At 35.4% G+C, this 11,233-nt stretch overlaps 2 pseudogenes; one reads left to right on the forward strand and one right to left on the reverse strand.

Moving 5' to 3' along the window:
• Window positions 1-3,857: 3,857 nt before the first annotated feature.
• On the forward strand, window positions 3,858-6,907 carry LOC120196841 (annotated as a pseudogene).
• A 266-nt stretch (window positions 6,908-7,173) lies between these two features.
• Window positions 7,174-10,979, reverse strand: LOC120196698 (annotated as a pseudogene).
• Window positions 10,980-11,233: the final 254 nt, after the last annotated feature.

The raw sequence follows: 11,233 nt of genomic DNA on the forward strand, positions 1-11,233 counted from the left end.
TGAAGAAAGATCATTAAAGCTCCACATACATAAACATAAACTTGTACCTTTATAAGAGATGTTGCAAAAAAGCCCAACTCTCGAGCTATCAGTCATGCTCCGAGAAACCATATAAGCTTGTCGACAGTTATTTCATCTGAGCGTATTATTATTATTATTATATTACTATTATTATATATTATATTATTATTATTATTATTATTACAAGACCCAGGGCCCAATATTACAAAAACTTGGAGCCCATTACAATCAGAACCCGAAGGCCCAAGTGAAGACCCAGATCCGACCCGAGAAGCCCAACAGACCCGATCTAGGCCCAAGAAGCCCAAATACAGCTAGGGTTTCATCACATTCTTCTCCAGCCGCCAACTCATCTCCACCGTCCGATCAAAGAAGAAATGGAAGGCCCAGATTGATCCAGCAGAAACCCTAGGGTATCATTACCACCCTAGGGCTATTCTGGCCGCCGCCTCCAGGTGGTCCACCCGACACTGCCACACCATCACCGCCTCACCAGAATACACTAGAAGGATCCAGAAGAAGCGTATTGTCCGCACAGCTACTGCCCTATGGTGAGTCACCACTATAGGTTCGGTAACTCATCAGGTAGAGCTCATCATTTCGGTCGATTTCCAGGGGCTATATAAACCTCGATCCTGTAAGCAAAGGAGGACAGAGAGGAAACAATGGAAAAAGAGAAAAAGTTACAAAGCCTAACACAACGATCCACAACCAGCAGTAGCCATTCGAAAGCAAGGAAACAGAAAGAGAGAAGAAACATACTTTCGTCGAAGCTCAAATGTCATCGAAAACGCCGTTTTACTGAAGGTAAAATCTCAGATCTTGGCCGATTTGAAGGTTTTTTTTTAGGAAAAAGGGGTTCGAAATCGACTTTTGGGAGTTTCGATCTACGATTTAGGTAATTTTGTAAAACTCGATCGCCATGAACGGTGGCCGGCGACGACGCATAGTGGCCGGCCGGTGGACGAATTCCCTCAAGTGAGGGAATCCTAGAGAGAGGTCAGAGCTTCCCTCTCTAAGAGAGAAGCTAAATGAGAGAAATGACCCTTAAGGGCCGGTTTTGGGTTATTTATACCCTCCCTATGCGACGTCATTTCGGGGAGGGGTTTCTGGGTAATTTATGCATGGGTAAATCACACCCGTGGTCCCTGTATTTTGTAACCTTCTATTTTAGTCACCAAAATCAAGTTTCTACCCATTTTAATTTGGTTCTTACATTTGTTTTATTTATATTTTAGTCCTTGCCTATGTTTATATATTTTAGGGTAAATATCATATTTAGCCCTTATGTTTTATTATTTTATATTTTAATCTGTATTATATATGGTTGAATTACTCTATTAGTACATAGTTTTTTTAATATTTGAATTAGGGCCACTATTTTTATTATTTTATAATTTAATCCCTGAACTTTAATACTTTTTATTTTTAATATAACTATTAATTTTTTTAACATTTTAGTACCATAATATGATTTATTTACAATATTAGCTTTGATCTTTTATATTTTCATGTTTTAATCCTTAAAATTAGTATATGTAATCGATCATATTTTTTATACAATAAGTCATAAAAATGTTTCTTTAACTTATTAGGAACATATTTTTAAATGATTAGGTATAAAATAATATCCGTAATGTTTTTATGGGATCAATAATTAAATTAAACTCATATTTATAAATTTTATTGAAAATACATTAATTAATAAACAAAGGTATTAATTTTGGGCGTTGTGGGGTGCTAATCCTTCCCCACACGTAACCGATCCCGAACTCATTTTCTGGTAAGCATACCTTTTTGTGTTATTATTATTATTCTTAGGAATTTATTAAAATAACATAATATTTGGTGACCAATCACACATTGATAAATGATTGGTGGTGACTCCTCAAATCTGTGTTTTATCTATGCCATAAGATAAACACTTATATTTTTCGAGATAGCTACACTTATGTGTACAACTTATTTTTTCGCCGGGCAAATAACTTCTCGACACCTGTGAATCTACACTCAATTTTAATCCAAGCTATAACAATATCTATGTGATTTCTAGAGAAGTAAACAATATTTTAATATTTTTAATTGAGATATTTCAGAAGTACAAATTCATAAGAACTAATCATTAAGAATTATATTATTTTGATTGAATTATATATATATATATATATTAAAAGATATTAGATATCATTTAGAATTAATCATTTGATTTATATATACTTGAGTTTACCTTGAATCAATCAAATTCACCTAATAATATTTATTTTAAACGGTTGGAAATTATTTTAATCTGTCACACACACATATATTTATCAAACACAAAGTTTAATGTTTAAAATTTTTCAATGATATATTTTATCACATGACACTTTCTTATAATATTATGTAAAATTTTCTTATTAAATTATAGCATAAACTATATGTATCATATTATAAGAATGATTCTATTTTGACTATATTAATTTTTTTACTAAGCATGTCATTTAGCTATTTAAATAGTATTAATCAAACTACTTAGTGTTAACTATTAACAAAAATATTGACATGATAATTAAGTAATGTTTTATAATTATACATTTAGTCTTTATTATTTATAATTCTATTAATTTAATTTTAATTTAATTTAATAAATATGTAATAATGAAGACCAAATATGTAATCATTTTAAAATTATTGAGTTAAATTAAAATTAAGACTAAATTGATAAATTGTATAAATAATAAAGATAATGTATAATTATATTTTTCTTTAATGGGTCACATTAGTATTTTTATTAACAATTAATGATTCGGTTGATATCATTTAAATAGTTAAATAAATTAATTGATAAAATTTATTATTTCAATTATTAAAATAGGACCATCCAATAATTTAATGACTACATATTCAATTTATCCTAAATTATTAATTATTGGGAATTAGAAGAATTAATGCTGATGATTTTACATTCTAAAACATTATACCGGTAAATAAACTATACTAAACATAAAAAAAAAAACAACTTTAAAGGATTAAACATATATCTAACCTTATGATATTTCATTTATGAAATTGGAGCATGAAATGAAAGACTATGATCCATGTGACATATGAGAAAAAGAAAAGAAAATCTAAATGTGTGTATGTATATTTATCGAGAGGTGAACGTTCGAACGAGTTTAGTTAAAAAAAAAGTTATTTAAGTTGATAAGTTTTATTTGTAATTAAAACTTTATTTAATTTTTTTAATAGAGTCGAGTTCATAAGATTTGAGTCGAATCGTTTGAGTTTTTATTTAAATTTAATTAAATATTTATAATTTATTGTACTGTTTGATTCAAGTTAAACAACTTTCATAACCATATACAATACACGTATATAATATCATATAAAGTTGAAAGACTCGACTCAAACTTAAAAATCAATCGACTAATTATTAAAAGCTTCAAGTTATTTAAGCTTTATTTTATAATTCGGCTCAATTATAATTTTTTTGACTCGAATTAAATTTACAAAAATACAGATTAAATAAATTCAAATCAATTTTCTTCGGATAGAATTAAGTCGAAAAAATTAGTTTTTTCTAGTAGAGTTAAATTTTACTCAGTTCTACATTCATTACTCACTATTCATCTCCATCTTTTGAACATCTCTAAAAACAGTGGTAATAGTCTAGATCCTAGACTAGATATAAGATTCCATTTCCTATGCTTACCTCTGATAAAGTAAATTCACAGACTGTAACAATCTGTGGAAAGCCTGTTTCCTTTTCCCCCTTTGTTTTTAAATAATTTTGTCTTCTAAAAATAATATAGTCTTTTACTACTAGGCAAAGGGCATCACTCTTTTCCCCCTCTTCTCTCTATAAATAGAAATTGTAGGCTGCACGATTGGTTTCATAAAAGTCTCACAGTTGTTTGATGAACCTTCAAAGCTCAACAAGAGTTTTCGACACAACGAAATTTCACATGTTTTGGTCTATGGCTGGAGGTGGTTCTTATTGGGTGGCTGTTTTAGTCGGAGGAGCTGTTGGTTTTTTCATAGTCGTGGTGTTTAACCATTCTTGCCTTTGCTCTTCAAGGGTGGGGTTGTCCCCAAAGGATCATTTGGATGGCCTTTACTTGGTGAAACACTTGGTTTCTTGAAGCCTCACTCTTCTAATTCTCTGGGTGCATTTCTTCAAGACCATTGCTCTAGGTAAGTACATATATATGTATATGTATATACATGCATATATATATGGTGAAGTAAATGTAAATGAGAATTGTTATTGGAATTGTAGGTACGGGAACGTTTTCAAATCCCACTTGTTCTTCAGCCCCACAGTGGTATCATGTGACCCGGAGCTGAACTATTTCATACTCCAAACGAAGGCAAGCTGTTCGAGTGCAGTTACCCGAAGCCAATCCATGGCATTCTGGGAAAGGTTTCAATGCTTGTGGCAGTGGGAGACACTCACAGGAGGCTCAGAAATGCAGCACTCTCTCTGGTCACCATCACCAAATCAAAGCTGAGTTTCTCAATGACATTGAAAGGAGCCCTACAAATACTGGACTCATGGAGAAATAAACCCAAAGTCATCTTCTGTGAAGAGGCTAGAAAGGTACTACTTTCGTTTAATTTTTAATAGGATAATATAATTCTAATGTAAAGTTTCTTACTTTGTTTTTTGTCAACTTTTGGTTCCATATAGTTCACATTCAATGTAATAGTAAAGCAAGTGTTAGGGTTGACACCACAGGAGCCAGAGACTTCAAAAATTCTACAAGATTTTCTCACTTTCATGAAAGGGCTAATCTCTCTTCCTCTCTATATTCCTGGAACCCCATATGCAAGAGCTGTTAAGGTACTTAAAAAGAAATGTTATTGATAACTTTGTCTAATAATTATTATTTTTTCCTGTTGCAAAAAGAAGGCATGTGATGATCAACTTCCTTTGACTATTTTACAGGCTAGAAGCAGAATATCTTCTACTGTCAAAGCAATTATAGAGAAAAGAAGAAGCAGAAGAAATAATAATGATGATGATGATGGGAATTCTAAGAAAAGCAGTGATTTCCTTGAAATCCTTTTATCTGTTGATACCTTATCTGAAGATGAAAAAGTGAGTTTTGTTTTGGATTCTTTATGGGTGGCTATGAAACTACTTCCCTTTTGATGTCCATGGTGGTTCATTTCTTAAGCCACACCCCAGCTGCATTACAACAGTTAAAGGTAACCCCATCCTTACTTAATTTGCGATTCTGGCCGTATTTTTTATTGTGTCGCGTTTATTAAGAATGCTGTCATTGTAAGAATCACGACACTGTTACCGCTATATAGCGAGCTACAGTGTTGGTTTCATGCAGATCTTCTATTAAATTTATCTTTTTTAACTAAAACACAGCAAGAACATCATAACATTAGGAGCATGAAGCAGAAACATGATCATTTGGACTGGAGGACTATAAGAAAATGAATTTCACTCAAAATGTAAGTATTTTCTCTTTTTCACACGCAAATATATATACACCTTTTTTAGCATGTTTGCAATAATGATGTTATTTTATAACTTTCTTTTCCCTCTATGTATGCTTGTAGGTCATCAATGAAGCTCTGAGATATGGCAACATTGTCAAATTCGTTCACCGAAAGGCTCTCAAGGATGTCAAATATAAAGGTTTTTTTCTTCTTTTCGAATATATAATGTTACATTGTTCTACAATAACTACGTAATTGATTATGTTTGTAATATAATCATGCAGTGCATGAACTTTTGGACATTAGTTTATATACTTTATTATCTGTATAAATATAACCTAAAGTTTTGGTTTTGATATTCAGGTTACCTAATTCCATCAGGATGGAAGGTCCTACCTGTTTTCACAGCGGTTCATTTAGACCCATCTCTCCATGCAAATGCTCCTCAGTTCCATCCATGGCGATGGGAGGTAATTTTACTCATCTTCTAGGAGTTGCTTCCTAAAATGGGGCATCTGTGTTCCAACTATCTTTAGTCAAACGTGAAAGTGATCATTGATAATCATTCCTCTATGGAAAAATAATACCAATAATGATGATGATGGTATGTTTTAAATTAAATATATTTTATTTTCTATTTTAAAATTCTTGAGATGGAGTTCTGGTTCAGAAACTGGGGCCATCCCTTGGAAACTTTGATCTGTTTGTAGCATTATTTTGTTGAAATTGTGGGGAGGGGGACCTTATGAATTTGTAGGACAAAGTAATGACTTGTCATCTCAATTAGGAGATATGCACCATTTTTTGTTAGATTAAAATGACCCTTCACTGTACCTTATGGCCATGAAGATTTTGGTACATTGGACCTAACATACCTTACAATGGATTCAAGCCAGCTTCTCTAGGTTGACCAAACTTGTTGATTTAGACATTCATAAGTATCTAAATGTAAAACAAGCATTATGAATCCGAGCTTAACTTGGTTCATGTATTCGGTTTCATAAAGTGACATATAAAGTAGCTAGTTCGTATCTCAACATTTGTAATCATGTCCAGTCCCGTGATCCTATGTACCGATAAAAAAAAGGTTGATAGATTGTTTTTCACGTTTGATGCAGAGTCAGGATCCCATGCAAGAAATTTACACCCTTTGGAGGTGGGTCAGATGCTGTCCTGGATCTGACCTAGCCAAGGTGGAGGTTGCTTTCTTCCTCCACCACCTAGTCCAAAACTTCAGGTGATTATTACATATCCAGTAAATAAATCAACATCACATTTCAACTTTCAGATAAAAGAGGGTAAAAAAACAATGAATCCCCAATTCACAATAGTGATTTAGTATTAACTTCTGTATTTACATGAAGGTGTGGTCCAAATTTGTAGGTGGAAACACCAAGAGGATCAACCTATACTTATCCGTATGTTGAATTTCAAAGGGGATTGGTTCTGAGTATCGATCCGTGTCGGAAACTACCGTGTAGGGTCGAAATGAAGGCTGAGGAATCACATTGTTTTATGTTTTTTAATCCTTCACTCTTTTGAACTGCTGTGTATTTTTATGGGCAAAAGGGCTGCTGCTATCATTCAAAGCCTTTGAATGCCTGGTAAATTTTCATATAAAGTTTAACATATGTTATATGTAGTTTTTTTCATCACTTCGTCAACTTTTTTCATATATAGTAATCGAATTATCTTAAACTTTTTATTGTTTTCCTTTATTGTTTAATCAAAGTATCTTTTAAACTACCTTCACTGCTATAACACTCCTTACATAGTGTACATTGTCAGACCATATCAGCTCTCCGAATACGTATTCCTTAATTGCATGAGCATTCTTAACCTTGAGGGTAACATTGAATGTCTTCTCTTCACCAACCTTTTCAAACTTCAATTTCCGGGGCTTAACGTAAACTGAAATCCCTGTTGGTCGCCGCACTTGACTCTGTAAATACCTGGTGAACCGACGTTCTTAATGGTCCTATCACTGTAATGGATCCAACAAGGTTAGGGATTGTGACTGAAGGTAGTTGAAACTGGCAAGGTCGATTGGCTTGGGGCACTTGTAGGGGTTGTCTGAGAAGAGTGAAATTAGTGTTTCATTGTAACCCAAAGTGCTAGGAAGTTAGGTAATCAGTGGTGGCTAAGTCATAAACAAGTCCAGGATCCATAGCAAGGTTCGGTTGTACATGTCCGGCACCATAGCTGAACGGTCCTGCTTCGATATTCGATGCATTCAGAATTGGCTCATTCAGATTATCCAATGTGGTTGCTGCATCCAAAATGTGGGGATTGTTAAGCAAGTCAAAGAGCTTGAAACCAAACGTTTCTTGCTTTAGAAACAAGTTTCTTACCAGTGGTCATAATAGCTGATTTGATTGCTGCAGGGCTCCAATTCGGATAAAGGGTTTTAAGAAGGCCAACAATGCCTGAAACATGTGGGCTTGACATTGAAGGCCTGATATAGAGTTAAATCGAACTCGGGCTTGTCGAAATCCAAATTTGTCGGCCCTGCTGCTTCTGTAAATGCGGCTATAACGCGCTCACTCCCGGTGCAGTGATATCAGGCTGAATATGGGATACTAAAAGTTAGCCAAAGAAATGGAAAATTCATTCACCTAGCTGGTGGAAAATACCTTGAGGATCTCGGGTGTGATGTTGTTTGGCCCCTTTGATGAAAAAGCTGCCATGGAGGGGGCTGGCTTTGTGCCGATTCGAGTGGTTACCGGTGTAATATAAGCTGTGGGATTCCTATACCAGATATCCATACTGTCACTGAAATGCCAAGGTGAAAATTAACATATATTTATTGGTTCCCAGACTCACTTGTCAATTAATGTAAGCGAAAACAGCGAGACCATCGGTGTAATTGATGTGTGAAGCAGGGAGGACATGAGCATCGGCGATAATTTCATTGTCCGATAGAATGTCATTGGCAAGGATCATGCCCACAGCACCAGCCAGAGCTGCTTGCTTACTCTTGTCAACTCGCATTCTGCCCTCGAAGACATACCAAAACCTTTCCGGTTGCCGTTTTGGGATCGATAGCTCCTGCCTGGCATAACAATCTGCAAGATTCTATAATAATTGAATAATTGGAACCAAAGTGCCGCTGCTGAAATGCATTTCGATCCTTACGCAGTTTCGACTGATGAATTAGCCACCTTAGCATCGGCTGCACTTACGAGCGGGACGAGCTTCTGGTGTGGCAAAACTTTATCTGATAAACTTTGTCCCTTCAGAAAGGAAATCAAGTAATTTGATAAGTCCCAGTTACCAACATATGCAAGTATCACACTCTATTGGCCAACAAATTAAAGGATTGTGCATGATATGGGGAAAGTAGGTACACCTTGTAGCGCATATTGTTGCCGAGGACAACGTAACTAGGGAACTCCCTACCCATGGTGCTGGCTCCAACTGTGATCTGCCATGGAGCGATGTTCGACACGGTACCATCAGCAGGTCCTGAATTCCCACCTGAGCAGACCACAACAATACCGTGCTTAATAGCATGAAAAGATCCAATCGTGGTGCTGTCGTTGAAAAAGTCCACCGGATCTCCTCCCAGAGACACAGACACCACGTCGACACCGTCATGAATGGCCATATCGAAAGCTGCCAATATATCTGCATCAAAGCATTCTTCTCCTCCAACCGGTGGCCAGCACACCTTGTATGCCGCTACTCTAGCTCTAGGGGATCCTCCTTTCGCTGTCCCTTTACCGAAGCCGAAAACGCTTGCCTTGGCTACCAAGTTACCCCCGGCAGTCGATAAAGTATGGGTTCCATGACCATCGTTGTCTCGTGGTGTATCGAAGGAAGAGTTGAGTTTGGCACCAACAACGGCAGCATAACCTTTGTTGAAGTACCTTCCTCCAATTAGCTTTCTTTAAACATGAACAAAGCTTGTTTTCAGGTAAGAGCTGATGTGAAATTCGAGTGAATAAAGCTTGTTTTCAGGGAGTGGTCCTGCCCCACTATGAAATAGGAAAAAAGGAGTCCAAATCCTCAAAATTACAAACACAAGTATGAAGATGAGCATGAAAAAGACCGACCTATTGCACTGAAAACTGGGGTCTTTGTCATTTTGGCAAACACCTTTCCACTTCGATGGAATTGGTCCATAGCCATCATCGCTGAAGCTTTTGGATTCAGGCCAGACACCTAACATAATCCCATTGAGCATGCATTAAACAGTGACAAATTTAAAAATATTTTTTAAGATAGATACATATAAAAAAATGATATAAATAAGATTTTTACATGAAATGATTATAAATAAAATTTTAGAATCAACATTATCGATAAAATAAATAATTAACTATGCCACAATCAAAATCCTTGATGTTATGGGATATGGCTCAAAAGTCATTTGCCATCATTGTTGCGCTGCTTTTCAATCCCTATTATCCATATTGTTATGGGTATATTGTCATGGTATATGATTTAATGTTCACAAACGTGTTTATTTAGTATTTATTTATAAACAATTAATTTTTTATTAGTATATAAAGAATGATTAGTTTTCTTTAAAAAAAATATTCATTAATTTTTCTTTACATTATTTTTGTTGTCTTTTATAGTTAAATATTTACATTTCATGGACACATCAATGCATTAAACTTAACTAACATTATTGAGAAAATAAAAAAAAATTCCATTGCATGTTTGAAGTCAATTTGAGTGATGTAGGGACGTAACTGGAAAAAAGGACAAAAACTGAATTGTCCATCACACTCCATAGTCCATACTCCACAGTCAGCATGGAAAGTATGAAATGTTTAGGAATAATAGGGAAGTTGAAAGTGACTCACCGGTGTCAAGGTTTCCGATGATCGTATCTTCGCCGTATCTGGCCTTGTGCCAGATCAAGTTCGATGGAACGACGCCGTCCTGCTCCATTCCGAGGAACTCCCACGATCGAGTCGTGTGTAGTTTTCTCCCCTTGTTCATGAAAACTGAAACTACGTCGGGATGCCCTGCATTGGATAACATTAATTCCACACTGTTAGTTTCATCAGTTGTTGAGAAAATCGAAATCAAAAATAGGGTCTCACTTGCAATCTGAAAGGCTACTTCATCGTCTAAATTTGCAGCAAAACCATTGATGTGTCTGGTGTAAGAATAAAAGATTGCCTCGCGTGCATCATCCCAGCTGTTGGAAGAACAAATTCGACAACATTAAGTACGACCTTAATTCTAAAACTTCATTCAACAAAACAGATAAGAAAGAACCGAGAAATGTTCTAAACCTTCCCAAGAATCCGAGCAGTCGTAGTGTGTTTCCGTCACGGCTTCGAGATCAACCGATGAAGGTTCGAGCCCGTGCGAGTGTCCTCCCAGGTATACCACATATGACTACACAACAAACATGAACATTTCAAAGAAGAATGCTTTATTTATACTATTTCTTTTTCAAAGGAGACTGAAATGGTTACCTTTTCAGCTGCAAATCCAGGTGACTGCAAAAAAGAGAAAACCATGAAAGAAATCAAACACAAAGTAGCATTTGAAGGCCTCATTGCTTTGCTTAGCACTTTAGAAACTTGTTATGTTTCTTTATATAGTAAGATAGAGAAGATCTTGTATCCCATCTGTTGGCTGACAGAGCATAATTGTCCAATTATTAACTGACAAACACCATTTTTTTAACAAAATTATGTCTGTAAGCACTGACGGGAATTGGGAGAGGATGACGATGGATTTTGGGGGTGAAGAAGAATGGAACTATTTGGGTCAACTGGCCGTCCTTTTTGGAGCCACTTACACACTCATC

The sequence above is a fragment of the Hibiscus syriacus genome, unplaced genomic scaffold, assembly GCF_006381635.1.
Source record: "Hibiscus syriacus cultivar Baekdansim isolate YM2019G1 unplaced genomic scaffold, ASM638163v2 tig00117034_pilon, whole genome shotgun sequence".
NCBI classification, from domain to species: Eukaryota; Viridiplantae; Streptophyta; class Magnoliopsida; order Malvales; family Malvaceae; genus Hibiscus; species Hibiscus syriacus.